This window comes from Dermacentor albipictus, chromosome 1 (assembly GCF_038994185.2).
Source record: "Dermacentor albipictus isolate Rhodes 1998 colony chromosome 1, USDA_Dalb.pri_finalv2, whole genome shotgun sequence".
NCBI classification, from domain to species: Eukaryota; Metazoa; Arthropoda; class Arachnida; order Ixodida; family Ixodidae; genus Dermacentor; species Dermacentor albipictus.
Window position 1 is genome coordinate 452243976 of NC_091821.1, and position 18768 is coordinate 452262743.

Here is an 18768-nt window from a genome sequence, read left to right on the forward strand (position 1 = left end):
TGCATTACAACAAGTATACCGTGGTTCACCATCCCTCAAGTTCCCACGCAAATCACTAGCCGTCGTGAAAGAACTCAACAACAAAGGCTTCACAGTAAAGTTTTAGTGGATTCCCTCGCACATTGGTATCTCAGGAAACGATAAAGTTGATGCGCTTGCATACGCAGCGCTCTATCATCCTCCAAAAATCAAGGCTCCAAAGAGTAATCAAGTGCAAAAATCTGACATTCGAAATCACTTTGCGTCGCTTTGGGTTCCACCACATATGCTCTGCGTAAACAAAAGATTCCACCGAGTGGAAGCCTCACTTCTATATCGAATAAGGACAGGATCTGCTAATACACCGGTCTGGTTATTTAAAACGGGGCGAATCAATTCTCCGAAATGTACGGCATGCAACGAGACAGGAGGCATTGAGTACGTTTTGTGATGCTGCCAGCAATTCCAAGATGAAAGATACACTCTCCTGAAGAATCTGCAAAACAAGAACCTTCCGCATGCGCGCCTGCAACACCTTATATTTCCCGAGGGATCAGTTATAGCCCGCAAAGAAACTTCACGTATCCTCATCGAATTCTCAAGAGAGACTGGTTTGATGGACGTATGGTGCAACCCTTCAGCGGTATTGTGCGAGACGCTCAGGCGGAGCAATTGCCGGCCTTGATCGCCAGGCTAAACCCGCCTGTTGCTACAATTCACCACCACCACCAACACCACCACCACCACCTCGTAGCGCGGTGACCTAATCGACCGCAGTCTCGCCTGGGGCTTGTTCACGTCGACGGAAGCGGTGACGTGAACGGTGACATTGACAGAGCTCTTGTAGCGACCTTCAAGCGTTGCAATAGCGCGGTCGATGATGATGATGATGATGATGTCCTTGATGAGTTTGGCGCTTACCCACTCATGGGGATTTATCGAACTCACCGTGAGCAAGAATCGACAACGTCGTTCCGGCTACGGTCTAAGCCAAAAAGCGCGGGTCTCCCTCCGATGTGAGAATCCGGATCCTTCCAAGCCCAAGCAGTTGAGCAAAATCACCTTCCAACGCATGTCAGATAGGTCGGCGGCGCCCGACATCACCATGTAGTTTTTGAACGCTTGAATCAATTGCTCCCAGTGGATGACAGGGTGTCCAGGTGATCACAGGAACGGGGGTGGTGGTTGTAGCCTCGAAATACCCATAGTAGAGGATGATATGCAGCAATCGAAAGCGCAGAAGAAGGGCAACCCGGTAGCACACGGGTTGTTAAATCCTCGTCGCCAATTACGTTATATCGTGCATTGTACTCAGTATGATATCAATGAAGACATTACTCAGTCCCTCTCCGTTTATTCTATCCTATTTTTATTTTTTCCAGGCGGTTCCAAGCATGCGCCTTCTAATGGCGCTTTTGGCAGTAACGCCTTATATAACAAATATGTCAACCGTTATCGCAACGGATATCGAAGCATCGGTTTCCGTTCACTTCCGTGTGCATCCACTTAACCTTACCAGTGTTCCTGTTTCCTATCGAGCGTGTGGCTACTACCCACTATGGAAAGGGGGGGGGGGGCATTACCATTCTAAGGTAAATAAGTATCGAACATCGCCTTCGCCCTTGTGCGTCGTTTCATTGAGTTCCGTTTGTTTCAACCGATTTAATATTTACATTTCAGCACAGCTTGCACGCGGTGCAGTATTTTGGCAGAGTTTGTACGAGACTAAAGCTTTTAGCTGTTAAGCATTATCAAATATAGGCGAGGATATAAGGACAACCGAACGCATTGTATTTTCGGGTATAACATTTACCAGATACAGAAAACCTTAGTTTCTGAAATTGCCCGCATATATGCCTCTCACTTGTGTACTTTGCTTTCCAGTTACACGCTCTACTCCAATGTGGCTATACGTGCTCCGCTATTAAAAAGGCAGGATGATACAGCAAACCACTCCAGCCTTGTTTACCGATCGCCTCATAATGCAACAAAACATGTTCGCAGTTTGTGACTAGGAAATTTTTGCGCTCTTTTTTAGAGTTCTTGTGTGCACAAAAAAAACACCTTCACGCAAACGGTCGATGTTCTCGTACACAGAACGTCTCAAAAGTTCGGTTCACAGCAATGCGCGCAAGTTCAAGTCGATGCCGGCATTTTTTTTTCGCATACAATGAACCTACACTAACGCTCTTGGTAAGACATCCTTTGGCTTTTGTTATTTGTTTGGAAGATCGCAATCTAAAAACAAAACTTGGCTCTAGAAAGCATACCTTCCTGAACTATTCGCAACAAATATCATGCAGAAATTAAAATCGTAAACAATAACCTTATCACCTAAATTGACGAAGGTACTCAGGCAAGACAATATCGATGGGGAAATATGCTACAAATTGAGGCAGACAATTGTCCCACGATGTGAAGAGCAGCGCCACAGCCTCGTACGAATTGGCTGCGGGTCGTTATGTCTGTGCCCGAATATAATAAATGCACAACAAGGTTTTTTTTAGACAACGTCTGGCTTTTGCTGAGGGTTGTTTGGATGGTCACTAGCTGAAATGAAATCTTGGAATACCTCCCGGAACTCTTGGGCAAACCTTCCGGAACTCTTTGGGAATCATTCCGGAGCTCTTCCAAACAAATAATTTTGAACGCAGTAATATAATGGACAATTATTAACAATATTATTTTCGTATAAATCAATAATTATATGCGAGACAAAACGACTACGTACGTATAAGTACGCTACAATTCGAAATTGGCGCGAACCATAGTCGCCACAGGAAATAAACGCGCAAATCACGCATAAATATGTCGCCCTGACGCTTAGGGAAGCAAGAACCGTGCCCGACACATCGTCGTTATAAATATGAGAGATTGTGTCACAGTGGAGACTGACGACAGCATGGTCGAAACACTCCTGATGCATGGTGGAATTCTCGGCGTGGAGTATCCAAGATGTTCAAGCGCCGAAAGAGTGTTCATTAGCCGTCGCTGCCGGCTCCCCTCGGAGTAATCCCTTGCCTCGGCGAACGTTACGGCCCCCCAATTCTGTGCGTTCTCCACTGTGGCTGTCGTGGACGCCGACCGGCTGGCCTCGTCCATGGATCTTGGGTGGACTTTGCGGCTTTTCTGCGCGACCATCCAGGGCCCAGGTGACATCCGGCGAACGCGCGCACACGGCGATGGAAAATCTGGTGGCCGAGTCAGCTCCTCTAGGCGGAGGGCATCTCCCCATTTCTCGCCGCAGAGCCAAGTGGTGATGCATTGCCTGACTGCAGTTTTTTGGTGATCGTGTACTGCGAAAGAATTGCAGCGTTGTTGAACCCCTTGTAGGACTGCTTTCCTACACATGCAGTGAAATTTCAAAGCGTTGGCGCAGAACTACTTAAACACCATCAGAAAGATACGAGCTCTTCTCATCATGCAGCAGGCTTATGGCAAAGGGCGCTGTTTTCTAGGCTATTTGTGCATTACCGTTCCTTAAGCGTGCACTGTTGAGGTCTTAAGGCGGACAAAACAGATGCAATCAGAAATTGGAATTCTAAAATATCTGCAGGAAAACTGATTGGTGGGAGTGATTTCATAAATGAAAATGTAAATTTTATATAGCGTTTCAAAAAGAAAAGAGGGGACGTCACCGCGCCGTCAAGTCCAGAGACAATGCAAATGTGTTATAGAATTCTGAACAATCAGCGATACAAATTTCACGCAGATAAATGCTCCATCAATGTTTGCTACGGAGAACGCGGTAACTTGGTAAGAGGATATGAAATGTCTTACGAGCGCTTGTTAATTCCTTCAATATGCAAGGGTTGGCGGGGACATAATACGCAGGAAATAAAATTGATCACGCTTGCCAGTTTCATTCAACCTTTGTCGGAATTACTTATAGGAACTTTTGTTCGTGACTTGCTGGTCAGACGTGGTCTTGGAAAATTTTCAACCACGCAGTCTAAATCACTCATGGGCACCCTTATGAAAGCGCACCGTTCCGGACGAGTTCTCCCCCTTAAATTCTCGCAGGGAACGAGAGGGAGGTCAGATAGTTGGCACGCTTTTAAGTGTTAGGGTGGGGGAATGCAGCCTGGTGAGATGAGGGCGAGGAAGAGAGTCTTCGACAAATTGAAACTCAAGAACGAAGTTGCTAGTCAAGCCGTCTTGCGTTACCTCTAGTGTTTTCTTCTCACATCAGCGCCATCACATACGCACGGTTAAAAAACAACAAAACAACCCCATAAAGTGGCTTTGCGTAGAGCTTGGAGCCTGGTGTGGCTGTCTTAGAATTCCTTCTGCCTTATCAGGACCAGCGCGTCACGGAAGGCAACACAAAGACAAAAACAAAGGCGATGACAGCGCTTGTCCTTGTGGTCGTTTTGGTCTGCTGTCGTCGGTCACGTGCTCGTCTCAATATGTCAAAGACGTTTGGTTTAATTTCATATGCTGAATAAAAGGGGAATATGTATAATCTGTCACTTTGTGCTATCATTCGATAACACAAAGGATCAGGACGGAAAAGGCGGACCAGGGCTTATTTTCGCTTTTCTGGCCGCGCCCACCTGAGTCCTATACACTGAGTTGTCGCTCTCAATAGCGCATTATGTTCCTCAGTGTGCCCTAAGCAATGTTCTTTTTTTCTCGGCACGCCGTTGGAATAACTCCGAGAACATTGCATACAAGGGTTTCTGCTAAGAAGTATTTTACCAAAAAATCAGCTTAAGAAGTTGCTGTTACAGTAGTTTCACCTGCCCAAAATCATTTTATTTCTTCCTCGCTCTTGTTGGTGAAGCTTTGACAAATATCGCCAGCTGCGGTTACGTCATCCATTCGCGCATATTTCAATACTCTCTGTAGTACCTGCATTTCCTGTGTGTAATGAGAATTGCGTTCATACTTCCACTGGAATTAGGCGGGATAATTCTATCTCGTGGTGTTTCATTTATCTACATCTTATTAAAGGTTTCTGCTGAGTATCAGTTTCGCAAAAAGGTCATTCAAGGGACACTAAAGACAAATAGGCAAATACTAAGTAATCGTGGACTGTTAGAATGCAATTCCGGAAACCTCATAGTGCTTTTATGGTGCCAAGAAAATCCTTACTTTACGAGAACATTGCACCTGAAACTTCTACATACTTATAGCGCATTTCAAATCTTCCGCCCCCGAGCGGGGAGTTGTGACGTTGCATTCGCCATCACTGCCTTTTAGCGTCGTAGGTAAGTACAAGTGCTCCCGACAGGCAGTGCTACGTTTCTTTTTTTTTTATGAGCGCTAAACGTGAAAGTGCGGCCATGGAGAAACCAAACCAAGACAGAGCATTGGATTCGGCCCACAGCTGCTCTTGGTAAATTGGCGTAGACCGTTCGTGAATCCCGCGACATCACATGAACGTGGGATTCTTGGCTACTGTCAGTTTGTACGCCTTTCGCAACGGCGCAAAACCAGCGCCGCACTGCGCAATTACGAGACTACCGAAACGCGACGACGTGGGTGGCGCAAAGTGGTGAAAGAGATACTTTTCGACCGCCAATGTCGTGAGGGGTAACGCCAATGCGTATTTTTTTGATGAAATATAACTGTACAAGCGACAGTTGTTTTTTTTTTATCACAGTGGAATGCAATGATATTTTTACTACGAGTGGTTTAATACTAGTCACAGAATTGTAATGAGGAATGCATTCGCCCCGAGGGAGTCTGTAATCGTTACTGGCGTTCACCTTTCTTTCTCGATTAAGAAAGCTCTGTTAGGAATAAGATTGATGCTTAGCCGTTAGCGAGCACTAATCTATCACTTTAGCTTAAATTAATATTTGCCTTTAGTGTCCCTTCAACAAGTTCAAAGCGAGAATGATCTGACGTCAGCACAGGCCCCACTATGTATGAGCGAAGGCACAGTACTCATTCTTCTTTGGTATTACAATTGTTCCTTCTGCAGCATACAATCTGCAAGCTATTCTACGTAGAAATAACATGCTTATGTACATGGCAAACATTGCGAGTGTGCAGATCTGTGCCGATGTGTGTCAGCATTGATGTGTGCATCATAAGATATCTGGCATTAGTATAAACTTTGCTGATGTTTTTGTTCGTTGTAACAGTAACGGCAAAGGGAGCATAGCTTTATCGAAAAAATGCAGCAATAAGCAATTCCCTTTACAAAAGCAATGTTTTCAACAGTTTAAACGGCTCTCCTATCTATTAGGCAGCACCGGATGAGTGATGGACGCTGACGGTTCATAGCTGAATTAAAGAAAAAAAAACCTTATGCCTGCTAAGTAGTGTCGAAGTACGAGTGTATGGTCAGGTTTAACTCGCATAACAGTTAAAATATTAATAAAGCCCTACAAATTCAGCCTGACGGCAGACGAAAGACTATCTAAGGGTGGGCGACGACGGGAGGAACGTTCTACATTGAGGATGAGGGCAATTTCATGGTAAAGTTCATGGACTGGCGGTGTGGGAGGAAAAGAAAACAATGAGTGAATTTTCTCACACCTACAGTTATAAGGGCAGTTACACGGATAAATTTCTACAGCTCGTCAACGTGGAATTGCTTCCACGCATCACATTGGTGAAACATGCACCTACATAGACTTGCTGTATCTCTTCATTTCATGCGGAATACTCAGGCTGTGAAGAAAAATCTGTTTTTTTTTTGCGCCAGAAGCTCAAACTTTCCTTCGCGAATGCGCGTCCTAATGTTCACATTCAAAAGTGGGGCATTTTTTACTATTTTTGCTAAGATGAAACGACCTAATTTCGCTATTGAAACATGTCTTCTAACGTTAATAATTAAAATCATTGATGAAACTAGTTAGTCACGCTATGATTGCTAGTTGTGGCCGAAGTTATGTCCACCTTTCTGGTAATCCACCTGAAGAGACCAAATAGGGCTAGGCGCTACATGTGATGGTTGTGGTTAACGACTTTTCTAGAAGTATTTAAATTCTCGCCTACCGTGCAATTATTTTTTCTTCATGAAGAACACGATCAGAAACAAATTCGAGGACGCAGGAAAAGTAGCCACACCACAACGAGCTTGTGCGCCACTACGTGTAGCATTTGTTAGGTAGGTGATATGCGTGAGTCCTGCGCACTGTAGCTGAGAAACGTTGCAGGGCACTGACGCACTCGTATGCTCGAAGGTTCTATAGAAAGCAGCTGACCTGTCTGGTAATATGACCATAACCAGAATTAAATACCTAAAATCGTCGCCGCCTTCTTACTTTCTCCGTACCAGTGACCTACATCAAAAGCGCCGTGCGCCAACACGTATCAAGAGTTATAGAGTTGCGAAAGCAGGGCTTTAGTGCTGACTGACGTGCAGTTTTGCATATTTCGTGAACTTCCTCCGCGAGAACGGACAAAATGCGCCCGCATTCGGTGGGAAGCAAACTTCTCCAGCATGCCTTTAGAACTTTTTCTCAAACCTATTTGTGTAAGACTGTGAAGTTGATTAATCTTGAATAATTATGCATGCACTAAGATGCAAAAAAAGTGTTCGATTTATTCTATGAAATTCTCACTGGCATGATTTTATTCCTGTCAAGTTATAGTACAGCAAATCTTTAAGCTTTGGCTAAATTTATCGGGCACATCTATATATTTGCTCTACATTTCAGTTTTTCAGTGCTGCTTAGCCACTCTCCTATTTTCAATCTGCGCAATCTTATTTTATTACGCCTCCCCCACCCTCCTATCTCTGTTTCCTACAGAGAGCCAATGTAAAATTTGCTCTATTACTAGACTGGTAAAGCCCAGTCAGAAGAAAGTTTTCTTCAGTTCCTCGCTTACACTGTGATTATATTAAAACAACAAATTAGTACTGCCATTACTACGTCAATGTGTTCCTTTGTGCGTCACCCTATGCTCCGCATTCGACGTGGGAGAAGCCCGATCCCCAGGCGCTAGCTGTATCACCTGTGAGCGACATATTTTGATCTTATTGAATGTTATGCCGAAATGAAGAGCGTGACGTAATAGTTCCGCGGAAAACCGCAAGGTGGAGTGAAGTATTTCATCAAGGGAAAATTATACATCCACCGATTCGTAGCAAATGCTACAAAGGAAATCCATACGGGTTCCTTGAAATTCCTCCTGCGGGTTTCCGTAGAACTATTACGCGATACTCTTGCCTTTGCTTCAAGTTGTTGACAAATTCGACTTCACCCTACCAAATGCTAGCCGCCTGGTTTGCTCAGATGGTAGAACGGCTGCCCTGGAAAGGCGGCGTTCCGGGTTCAAGTCCCGGACCAGGACTAATATTTCTTCAACCGCGAGGTTTTCCTTCGTGGAACGCGTATGGGCTTCTTTTATAGCAATTGCTATGAATGGGTGGATGTCTAATTCCCCCTTAGATAACTAAATGGAGATCGTGTGTTTCTTGATACTATCTGACCAACATGTCCGATTTCTGTGATGTGATTATCCTATTATTTCGCACTTCAAGCCCGAAGGGATCATCCATATACCCATTGCAAGAAACATAGATGCTGCAAATAACCTGGTTAAGGTAATCATGTTCGAATTATTCCGATATTTCAAGGGCACATGTCTCTTATTGGAAATCCTTATCAAGCAAACGCAATAAGAAGAGAAACAGCTTACCAGCAATCAGGTCAACGGCGTATCCATGGGGCGGCTGATGGTGCAACAGGAGTGACCACTTCACGACGGCAGCGAGGACCGTCAGGTGGCTGCCTCGAGACAATGCCGCTGTAAGCGATTGAGTGCGGGCAGTCAGTCGCTTCCCCCTTGGCTCCTAAAGTGGCGTTATGGGCGAGGCACATGCCAAAGTTAGGTGCCCCTAAATGTGCTGCTTGTCTCACGGCTGAAAACGTTAACCTTAAGGCCAATAAAGATTACTGTACACGACACCGAGCTAAAGCTACAGATCCGACGAGAAAGGCAAGACTTGAAAGATGATAATTCTGACCATCTGCTGAGCACAGTAACTTCTCACACATGAGTTAAGTGGTTATAGAGGTCAACATTTATTTCACGCAGTTTTCGTATTGTTAGTCACCTGTGTCATGCTTACATGTAGCAAATGTCACCCAGAAAAGAAAAGCGTATTCGTTGATTTCACTGGACCCTTCGTACCAAGAGTATAGGCTAGACGAACAAAGGACGCTTCAAGATGCAAACAATTTTTAAAGCCAAAGCATGAAAAGACCCATTGAGCGGAAAAACCGGCGTCCGTCAATAGCAAGAACGAATTGGAGGACGCTTAAGCTTCGCCTTCAAGAGTGGAACGCGATAGCGTTATCGCACCCCATTCGCACCGCCCACTCATTCCCTCGGCATGCCCTGAGTCATACAAAGACGAAACGTGCGCCTGAACAAGCAGAACGAACCAAAGAACTCGGTGTCTTGGAGACAGAAACGATCTACGCGAGCCAAACGTCGTGATCGGCACGGACAGCCGGGCCGCGACCCGCCATGAAGACAAAGCGGAGAAACGGGTGAGTGGCGCGCCAGATGTCGGGGCAGCGCCGTACAATACGAGGAGGGGGTCTTCTGTGTTTGCCTCAAGACGGCTGTGTGTGCGTACCAAGCGCAGAAGAAATGTAGTGCAAATGTACTTCGCTACTCGCTGAACTATGACTTCTGTAATTTACATGCTCATAATTACCGATATACACCGCAGTATAACTTTCTACGGCACGTTTCTAAGGCAACACCGCATTCACTAGAGGCGCTTTTGCTCCGCTTTGAAGCATCGAACTCATGGCTGAGTGGTAGCGTCTTACACTCCGGAGACCCTGGTTCGATTCCCACCCAGCCCATCTTGTAAGTCGCTTTTATTTATGAATTGCCTTCTGCCATTTTTCGCTCACGGCAAACGCCACCGACGCCGACGACACCCGTTTCTCTGCCACACGACCTCCTTAACGCTATCGCGTTAAAAGGGCGCCTAAATTCCCATTAACCGCGATTCCACGTCACGAGCGCGCGACGTCAGAAGCGCGCCTGGCGGAGCAGAGCGGGTGAAAGGTACTCCTGCGCCCTCGTGCAAATTGCTGCGTGAGAGCGTATCGCGGAGACGCCCCGTTACACTCGTTCTCGGAAGCCGGCGCGCGGTCCGTATCATTCTCGCTCACCCCCGTGGAGCTTATCAGTGGCATGCGCTTTGCGGGTTATGGCGAGCGTGGATTCTTGCTTGGCGTGCAGTGTTAGCACCGCAGTCAGCTTCTGATTGCCGGCTCGATTACTCGCAGCGCAAAACTGGATGGAACGCTCAGCGGGGTTCAATCATACACTAAACTAATACGGCATTGCTGCTAGGAAACCAATTATGTGTCCATCGTGTACTGACGTTACAAAAGACAGTTTTATAAGGCTTTAGTTTTGATTTTACATAAAGCGGTCAGCTCTATTTAGAACGATGTACTATAGCAATGTTCTGACAGCTGCTGGTCAGGAACGCTGGCGGCTAGGCTAATGCGCTTGCGCACAACGCTAACACCGGAAGCGTAACTTACAAACGAGCGTGATCTGCCCACGTTTCGCTACGAAGCCGACTTAGCGGAGCGTTAGGTAGCGTCTCATTGGTTTTCTTGTCGGTTAACATCAACCTGACAGCTCACACGTCAGGATAACGGGTAAGGAGGAGGGGAAAAGCTGCTAACCATTATAGAGTCCCGATTCCCGAAGCTGTGCCGTCAGCCACGCTCTCCTATGCTGGGTTACCAGTTAGTTGATTAGTTAGTTGATTTCGCCCTCTTGCGTAAGGGCACCATAAGCACGGTAAACTGTGTAGTGCAGACATCTTGTGCTGTGGCTGACAAGTTAGCTCTCGGAACAAATGCTAGTGTTATTTTTTTAAGCATGACATGCTTTTAGCTCCCGTTGTCAGCAAGCTTCAAGTAACCTTTAGCCAAAACACAGAGCCGTTATCCGTGCACTGAAACGAGAACATCCGGCAAGTTGCGAGAACTAAGCGAGACCAGCCGGGCCATCAGTCAAGAGCGCACTACGTACACTAGTTAATTCGCAAACAAGTTACACAAATATTGCTTCCGAGTTCTTCCTAATGTTTGTTCCCAATATCACTCAAGCTGTAACTACTCGTGCGGTGCAGTTTTATTTGTCATTGCTAATAGTGACGATCAAAAGGCACATACAGGGCACTATACACTTGACTGTCATCTTGTGGAGCTGAGTGGTCTTTTCAACGCCAGCGGTGGGCGAGTTCCGCACCCCTTTGACTGAAACGATACTTGCAATGAGATTCTGTCTGTGACAGGAACTATTGCGTCCATATGGACTAGTGCGCAGTACGTCATGGTGATGTGCGATGTGGTTGGGTGTGCTAGTGCGAATATGCACCACATATATTTTAAAATTGTGACTGGGATCATACCCTACCAAATTGCTTTTCCGGTAGCAATTTCAAGCTTACATCTAATCTCGATTACGGTAGGACCACCAATTTTTATGTGTATTAAAATGACCGTGGAAGGAGAGTCTACGATGAAGCTTTCTTAAGCTCTCTCTCTCTCTGCACTCTGCAGATAACCTGTCTGCCATCAACTACGCAGGTCCCCACTGACGTCACAACGGTGCGACCACGATAACTACGCGAAGCTGTGCATACAAGTCCGTTGCACTGTCCATCTGTAGTTCACAGATGTGCGCTAAAAAGGTACCATAAAAAAATCCTGCGAATTGCCCTCGTGCTAGCTAGCGCTTGGACACTCCTGGCGCGTTAGGTGGGTTGCATAGCAAAAATTATAATAGGTGAGGGCGGGTCCCGTAACGATGAGTTACGGGGTGCATTCATCACCGAAATACTCTCCGCGTACTGTGGCATTGTGGCAGGGTGCTGCAAGGTCGATTACGTCGCGCGCTGGGATTAGACACCGTTTCAATGCTTAAAAAAGTTTCCACTTCCTCTGCAAGGTCCATCCTTGTAGCTGAAGGCCGCGTTCCTCAATGAAATTTGCAGTACTTCTCTTGTCAAAATCCGCCTATCGCCTTGCTGGCAGAAACCTTCCGCGATTCCAACTTGCATGCTATATGCACATTTGCAGATTACCGAATGTGAATGTACTTTCTTCAACCTTCTTTCTTTCACGATGGCGCACGTTAGATGATACCACCTCGTTAACTAATTACCTAACATCAGCTATTTTTCGCAACTGCAGTGTTACAGGATCGCCTCGCGGCAACCGAAAGCCATTATAAAGGGGCATTAAAGGGGCTGCTGGTTGCTCTTTGCCACGAGAACCACCTATATACCACACTGACATTCAAGACAGATGGTGAAACACTAGGCCACAATACCGAACCTATACATATGTCCCAGTACGACAAATTATACATCAAGAACAGTGAACCCGTATAAGCCAGCTCTGACACTATTCGGATGCATGGCCTATATAACGGCTAATATTCAGTTTAGCAACTCACAACCGCTCAAGGTAGACGAAGACTCATTGAAAAGTATAAATTAGGACAACGAACCCACGGGGAGGAGGAAATTTATTTCTAAACTGTGAAGTTTTCTCACAAACCCGCCAGGACTTTGTTTGTATTTTGGTGCTGCGGTAAAGATGAATAATATTTTTTTCTTAACATATCGTCCTCCCCCTTGCGAACGTCCACGGAGGTAAACGGCAAGATGTGAAGCATATGTTACAAGTCTAAGACATTGATTAAAAGTATAACTGTTTCTTTATATAAAAATTTAGCCCACACTACCTGTCACCGATGAAACTCCGATGAACCAGAGCCTCTTCAAAGTCGCAGATGAAGTGTTGCAGGACCTGCCCTGCCTGGTACGGGGAGGAACCGCGAGACAGCCAGCAGCAGTGCCCGAACGGCGCAGCCTTCAGCGAAGTCCCGGCGTCCCGCAGCAGTAGCTTGCCGCCGAGAACCACGAAAGAGAGCACGCCACCGTTGCTGCTTCCTGCTGGGAAGCGGGCCGCAGCCTTCCACGGCAGCGTCGGGGCAGCCACCGTTGCTTCCGTTGTCCGCTCGATGCAGCATCCGAACGAAGGCACGTTAAAGCGTGACTCTGGCTCATGCGTTTCTCGAGCGTCTCGTGCTCGAGCACGTCCGCGTGGCAACGCGCTAGAACGTGGCCATCTGCTGCCCCCCCTTCCTCTTTCTAGATTCATCTCTAATATATGCTTACAGCGTCTTCGAGCAAGTACGAATACCTACTAAATGATAATTATGAAGTGCCTCCGGGGCGTCGAACTTTCTTTGATATACACCATATGTTTACCTGGAAAGGCTTCTAGAGCGCTTGTGTACCTAATTAGGAAACGTCGCAGTTGATATGCTCAGAAATTCCATAAGATCTTACTTTTGAGGGATGAGTGCAGTGCTGGTAGGATATGAACATGTGTACATGTTTCTCCTTTTGCGTTGACCGCTTTTGACTCGCTAACAAATGTTAAGCGTTGCCGCTTGGTGCAACACACATCTTTTTTTTTAACTAAAGAAGATATGATGCGTCAATTTATAGGATTATCACCATCATAATAAAGAACACGTTTGTAGCAATTGCTACGAACGGGTGGATGTCTGGTTCTCCCTTTATCAATTACTTCACTCCGCGTAGCGGGTTTGCGCAGAAGTATTACGTCAAGAAATGCACCATGTACCTGAAGTAACGCAATGAGAATTCGAAAACAAGCAGGCAGAGGATGGCCTTGCGTGCTTGTTTAGATGGGAGCTACAATTTTAGCCTAATTTAATTCTAACCTGCAACATATGAAATACCTAATGAATAACGTAGAATATGCTGCCTAAAGAACAAACGACTGCCTACAATAACGCAATAATGCATAACATAATAGTCGCACAGTTATGCGATGCGAATATTGTAACGGCAACGCTGTATTTAATCGTTTGAGTGCCTAACACTTTAAGCAGAGTTTCTTTCGTATAGTTCAAAGAAGTACGTAACGTAAAAACAGCCCACACAAGCGTCTTCTATATGTCTATTTCTATAGCAGATTTAACGAATTAAGTGAAACGAATTCTGACAACGGACAGGAACAAATATTGGTATTTTTACAGAGCAATTGTATTTTCCACTACAGATTTAGGTAGCTAAAGTGGTACACTCACTTTGGTCGTGAGGGCGAAGTTTATTTCTACGTTCAGATGCCAAGTTAAATATTTCACATCAAAATACCCGATTCCGCATGGCAGATTTCTTGCCCCCTAGCTGATCAACATTGATTTTATTCTGATGGCATACTGATGGCATACTCAAGGCATGATACTTAGCGTAGCGTTCCTAATTTCTACTTATTTTAGTGTTCCTACTTAGCGTAGGAACACTAAAATTTCGATCTTTGCTAACAACAGCATGTAATGGCCAAAACACAGAAATCGTGATACGCAATTTCAACAGGTACAAAATTCACTCGACACCGTTGATCCATACGTATAGACTGTTGGCTTCACACGGTGAAGCCAACAGCCACGTGTCATTTTGCTACAGTCATTTTTGCTGCATTCACGTGCTTAAAGAATTAAGGAAGAAGTGGGTCTCTGAAGATAACTTAAAGCTATAGCTATTGTCTGACACTTCACACTGTAATCTGAAGCCTTGTATACGTTTGACCTTGAAACACATTATTCGTGCTAGGGTGCAAACTGGTTAACATGACGCCAGTGCCGACCCTGCACTTCATGGGGAGGACTGCGTCAGAGTGGTTTGGCGCCTACAGAGGTTACCTGGCGGCTCTTTTGCTCTTTTCTTCCATTTTATTGTCTATCAACCGCCGTTCTACCGACTGACTTCTCAGCAGTCCTCAAAGTACTCAACAGAGAAGCCACGAGGGCCATCAGGGCATTACTGCGATCTTTCTGCACGATGTAGGCTATCACGCATTTAGCTATAATATTACGCCGTGTGGCGATCACTGCGGTAGCAAAAAGTTTGGCAGCATGTTACGCTCCAGTAACATGTGAAGGCGAAAACCTGCTGCACATGTGGTAGTGTATGAAGTTATACGATCGGAAGGGTCAGACTTCTTTGAAGACATAACGAGCCGCTGTCCGTAGAAAACGTGTGGCGCTGTAGGTCGACTTACTCCACGGCACATGCGAGCACCTAATGCACTACCGAATGGTTCTTTCGTATTTCTTTCCGTCTTTCCTTAATTCTTTGGTTCTTTCTTTTTTATTGATTTTCGTTTGTTCTTTGATTCGTTCTTTCTTTCTTTCCGTCGTTTTTTTCTTTCTATTCAGTCACTGCATCCTTGCTTGCTCACGCAGGCATAGGCCTTTCCTGATGATATTTTTCGCATCACAGATTTTTTTTTCCTTTTTTTTGCATCACACTAGATTAGGCGCCACTTTTTTTTCGGGTATGAGCAAGCGTAACAAGGTACTTAAGGTTTTCGCCTTAGAAAATAACATGACCTAAATTTCATGATTTGAATGGGTATACCTCTGTATATTATCAGACGGTCGGGACCTCCAAATCGGGTGGCGCAATGCTCAGTCGCTTTGCGCATTCTAGATAGCCACAGCATGGTTGTAGTAGTATGCTTCCGCAGCGCCAGATGCCGCCTTATTCTCATCTAAAACAACGATTCTTACAACTATTTGTTATCTTTTATTTGGGAGGATTTGTCGCAAAAGATATGGATATTAAAATGAACTCAAATAAATGCTTCAAACTCGGCATCGTGCACGAAGTGCAGTAGTGCCTTTGAAAACGTATTGTCTATCAACCAGCGCTTTTAGTTTTCAGGTAGTGTTGGCTTGATACTATCGTTCTTGTTTAATTTTAAGTCTGATCGCTTACGTTCTAGGAGACAATAAGAGGAAGTGGCGACAATGTGAGGTCGACAGAAGAGCCCAGCACATTGGACACCTTTTGGACACCTTTGAACACATGGAACATAGGTCCCCAAGACCAGCTTACGTATGGCGTAAGGGTCACTCCATCACAAAGCCCCCGTAAAAAATACTTCCTGCGTGCTGGCAAGGCTATGTGGAAAGCAGCAGACACATGAGGGAATACCAGGCACCTGCGTTGCTTCGAATGCTCGATTTCAATGTTTTCTGGATAGCTGGGCGATCCGACGGCAGAGGTAGAGGTCTTCGTAATCAGATTGGTGATCAAGTCAGTTCATCTGCCATAGCACTGAAACGATTTCAACAATGCCCTTATCGACACGGAAGCTCAATGTTTGGCTGCGAGGGTTAGTGGAGTATGCCGCTTTGTTGAATAATTTTTAGAGCATTTGCATCTTTCTACAGCTGTTTCAGTCTACTAAGCGAGTCAGTGTAAAAGTACCCTGTTGTGATGTTGGGTGCTGCACTACTTGCACACATTTAAGCGCCACTATGCAAAGCCGGGCTTAGAGACTAAGCTTCTACATCATAATACGTAATCCAGGCCATAGTTAAATATGCCTCAGTTTTCAAGTACCAGTACGATCTTTGTCATATAAAATAAATTAAATTGGTACGAAAAAAGTCTGCGCTTCATATAGCACAGGGTCGAAAGATACATCTCCCAGTCCTCTGCCATTCCTTCATAAAGTTAGCTCCGGTCTCTGTCGTGAACTCGATTAACTGAAATTAATGTACAATAATATTGTTGCGTGTGGAAAGACACAGACAGAAGAGGCTATTTACAGGCTATTTACACTGGAGCCAGGCAGCCAGGCTGACACTCACTCGCACCAAGCGCACCGACCAACTTCGTCGTCGTTCTCGCGGTGGCTCGTTTCTTGAGCATCGCTTGAGCATATCGTAATAATATTAATTCTTGTTGTCGACATTGTGCATACATGCACGCTGCTAAACCTCCTCCAACGCAGAATTGATGAACTTTTTCCACTTTTTCCTCGCATTCACACATTTAAGCAAAGTTTTGCTACGCACCATTGACCTATGGAATTGTTTGCCTGGCAATATTCGTTCGCTTCCATCGAGCCAGTTTGTCGCGGAAAACGTTCAAACGCAGCGTAGTACCATTTTCTCTATTTTTTGTATACTTCCTAATTAGTTGCAACACGCTGTTTTCTACTGCACTTTAGACTTCTAGCCACTGGTGCAATATCCCTTTCTGGGCCGCAGTAAGCTCCAAAAAATGGATACCTTTAAAATACATAAATTGGGACCTTAAGAGCTGAATGATTTGTGAAGGTTAGATTTTTAAGTGGAAAGCTTTTCAGTGTCCTTTTCCGCATTCATTAGATTATATCTTTCTATCTGCCTTTCTTGACAGTGAGGATGACGTTGAAACGTACATATACAAACATATATACATATATATATAAATATAGTTAAATTGCACACACACGTTATTACATTTTCGGTATTCCATTTCGAAGGCGCTTCTCTTCGCAAAACGTTTTGAGATGCTAGGTGTGTTAGGCGCGTCACATATTCACGTTGCAACTCGCTACTTATAATAAGTGAGCGCGTGCATCTGCTGGGCGATGAAGATTGAACAACTTGACACCTTCGTCCCCGTTGCGTTTTTCAACAAGGTCGACTGGGCCGTCTATTGTGATTGAACACGTTTCAACGCTAAATGAATGTTAAACTTTCTCTGCAAGGGGGACCCTTGTTGTATGCACATTTCAATAAAATATGCAGTGTGTCTGTTGTCATAATGCCCGACTTTGTCTACGTTGTTCCTAAAGCTATGCCTAGATCGATTTTCTCGCTTCGTGAGAACTGCATAATATTTTGTTTTCACTCACGAGCTAGCCTAAATAGAGAGTAACCCCGTATGCGCCTATCAAACTTTCTAATCAGCAACTGACTACGATCGTATTATCGTATAGGGACAGCGTAATTCCTGCGCAGTCACTGCTCTACCAACGTGCTACCCACTGTGCTAGAAGATCAAAGAATGAGGCGTCATTGTCCTAAACCTCGTGGTGCCAGGAGACTAAATGAGTCAGATAAGTTTCGCCGCAGCCTGCAAGCTGGGAGACGTTCCTAAACAAGAACATTGGAAAGGGATTCTCCAGAGGAGGACTTCTTTTCAACGCTAAACCTTTCTGACAAGTCCCTCGCTCTGTAGCTTGTTCCTATGATCGGCGGACTTAACAGTGACATGTTGGGGCTACATTATCGCATCTAAAAACAAACGTCGGCAGATTTTATGTCAACTTTGGCAAGGCAGGAATGGTAGTCCAATGATTGAGAATGTAAAATAGGTGTCAAATCAGGCAGTCTAAGATACAAAGACCGGCCAATGTGTGAAGAGAATATGCCAAATCTCATCTGATGCTATATGAAAAAAGCGTCAGTTGCCATTATATTATTTCGCTGCGTATACAGCTAACGCTACCATTCTTGTTCTTTCCTATCGAGCACGTGGCACCTCCCCACTATTAGGACGGAGGCGGGTGGGGCGGGGTAGCCGTTACCATTCTTAGCAAAAGCAGCATCGTACATCGCCTTCGTCCTTGTGCCTCACTGCGTTGAGGTCCCTTTGCATGCGCCGATTTATTCTTCACATTTCAGCACAGCTTGCAGGTTGCGCACTTTTTCTGCAAAGTTTGCATGTGAATAAAGCTCTTACCTGAAGTTCATAAGCAAATATTGACACGAGATCTCCCGTCCCTTGGTATAAAAGGACAAGCCAGCGCTTCGTATTCTGTTGTACAGCATTTATTTACCACATTCAGACAAGGTTCATTTCAAAGTTTTCCGGCACGTGCGGATGAACTGTGCATATTCTTTTTTTTTCAGTGACGCTTACCGAAAGAGAGATAGCTTTTCCAACGAGATAGGGAGGTCGTGATGTCATGATGGGCCATTCTAGGCTGTATCTCTTTAAAATCCTATTTT

At 45.2% G+C, this 18768-nt stretch overlaps 1 long non-coding RNA gene across 1 annotated transcript; it reads right to left on the minus strand.

Annotated features, from left to right (window-relative positions):
- Window positions 1-1917: 1917 nt before the first annotated feature.
- On the minus strand, window positions 1918-12996 carry LOC135911060 (uncharacterized). The gene is made up of 3 exons (XR_011514062.1): window positions 12682-12996; window positions 8584-8691; window positions 1918-3275 (listed from the first exon to the last, which is right to left on the minus strand). It is a non-coding gene; the product is annotated as an uncharacterized lncRNA (long non-coding RNA).
- Between the last annotated feature and the right edge of the window lie 5772 nt (window positions 12997-18768).